This window comes from Octopus sinensis, linkage group LG1 (assembly GCF_006345805.1).
Source record: "Octopus sinensis linkage group LG1, ASM634580v1, whole genome shotgun sequence".
Lineage (NCBI taxonomy): Eukaryota > Metazoa > Mollusca > Cephalopoda > Octopoda > Octopodidae > Octopus > Octopus sinensis.
Window position 1 is genome coordinate 193971134 of NC_042997.1, and position 2568 is coordinate 193973701.

Here is a 2568-nt window from a genome sequence, read left to right on the forward strand (position 1 = left end):
GGTGCTACGCAGTGGGACTGAACCCAGAACCATGAGGTTGGGAAGCAAGCTTCTTACCACACAGCCATATATATATATGCACACAATATATATATACCTATAATACACACGCTCGCACATACACACACATGTATATATGTATATATATGTATGTATATATGTATGTATATAAGTATGTATGTATGTAAATATATATATATATAGTGTTATGAGTAGGTCAATTCAGGGACAGTGCTTGCGACCGACTTTTTGTGAGCTGGCGTCAAGCAGGCGAGTAAATCCTTTGTCCCGTCAGATTCTGAAGAGAGTGATGAGTTTTGGGGAGACCTTTGGCCTTGTGCCGGTCAGGGAAAGTTCGAGGAAGCTACCCTTTAAAAAGCGAACGAGCTGTGAGTTGAACAGTCGGCCGGCAGCTCTAGCTAGAGACGGGACTGATACGAGGGCGGTCAGTAGAGGAAGACAGACAGGGAATCTGAGGAGCTGACGAGCGAGAGAATGACAGTGAATGTGAAAGAGGAAGACAGACAGATAGTATTACGGAGCTGAGAGAGAGGGACTACGGTATGAGGGCACTGGCTATTGTGTAACGGTATATGCTTATTTATGTTTTGATATGTGAAAAAAGAAGGAAAAAGAATTGTTGAAATGTGTTGAAAAAAGAGAAAGAAGGAAAGAGGAAAAAGAAAGAACTGGTAAAGACATTGTGAAAAGGGTTGTTGAAAATAAAGAAAGAAGGAGAAAGACTTTAATGTATTGAACTGTATCGTTAATGTAGAATTGATTTGTCTCTGGACTATAATGTGAACGTTATTTGATTTGAACTGTTGTCTCTGAACTGTTATTGTACTTGCATGCTTTGATTTGTTGTTTTCTTGCTTTCTTGCATGTATTTTATTTGATGTTGTAATAATTGTATAAACTGTTGTTAAATGTAGCCAATTGCCTTCCGCCGTCTCTCTTTGTGTCTCCTGCTGTTGTTTGTTGTTGTTGTTCTCTCCGGTCGCCGGTTGCCGGGTTCGCTGCCGCCCTCCCCCACCGAATTCTCTCTCTCTCTCTCTGAGTCAGTGGCGAATTCACCGATCGATCGGGCCGGTAAATCGTCGTCGCTCGACTTGATAGGGTCCCGGGTTTTTCCGAAGAGATTGAGCGACGGCAGGTGGGATTTCGTAACAATATATATATAAATATATATATATATATGAACATAATATACACTCACACACTCTCATTCACACTCACACACGCTCACTCCACTCACACACTCTCGCTCTCACTCACACGCGTGCGCACACACAGAATTACACCAGCACTACACCATGCTTCGGAGGATCCAACTCAGTCTTAGCAAATGTATTGACGAAGTTAACGCCGATTGATTAATGCAAACCAATGATCAAAGATTTTCAAACCGGTATCTGTCCTGTTTTTTCTTTCTTTCTTTCTTTCTTTCTTTCTTTCTTTCTTTCTTCTTTCTTTCTTTCTTTCTCTCTTTCTTTCTTTCTTTCTTTCTTTTTTGTCTACAGCTATTTATAGTAAGTCAAGTGATCACGTAAAACGCCTCAGGTTGTCAGATAAATTCCTTCGTTTTTTGTCTTTGTTATTTATTTAATAATTTCCAATATAGGCGCAGGCGTGGCTGTGTGGCGTGGCTCTGTGCTAAGAAGCTTGCTTCCCAACTACATGTATGTTTCTCTACGTATGCGTCTTTATCTCTGAGTTTGTCCAGATAGAATCTTGCCGGTTCACAGAGCAACAAAATGACGCATATAACGTAACGTAACAAGAAAGATCATAGTAATTAGGTTATGATAGCAACTGTAATGTATTCTCGGAGTAGAAAGAGAAGGACGGGGGTGGAACCATTAAAAAAAGTATTTGTCATAAAGGGGATAGAAAATGGTAGATAGGAAAGAATGAAGGTAATAAAGGAAAGTGAATGAAGTTAGCAACGTTTGGTGAGAAAGAAAATCAAATATAGTACCCACTTCCACGCCTTTCTCATATCCTTACCATATTCTCATCCCATACTACTCCATTTACTGTCCACCGGCCACCTGCACCCCGCACTGCTTATCCCATGTCTGTTTTCTCATTTATATTCACACGAACCCCAACTTTTCATCTATACTCAAAACTATACCTCTTCCTCTCTTCTTAACTTCTCCCCATAGGACTGCATTCCCACCTGGCCCCCTATATTTTTCTTCTCTCTTTTCAACCACTCTTCTTTTTTTTCTGATGAAGGACTCCGTGTCCGAAAAGTCAAAGACAGTTTTACTTTTTCCTTTTCCTATTCAAGCATGAAACCAATAATACCTAGTTTGCTGGCTTGGGTTAGGGATTTCAGGGCTTTTTGCCTGCGGGTATAAGTGAATGTGTGTTATACTGAGCTGACTTTTGACTGATCTGACTATTTTGTCAATTTCGTTATCAGTTGGTCTTTTACTGGGGATGAGGTATTATTTTCCCTCAGTTCCCTGTAGAATTTTTTTGTGTTCTCCTTGAATAGTATGCCTTGTCTATGGAATGCTGAGCGTTTTTTTTTATCTTGCCAGTCGTTTGGTTTTT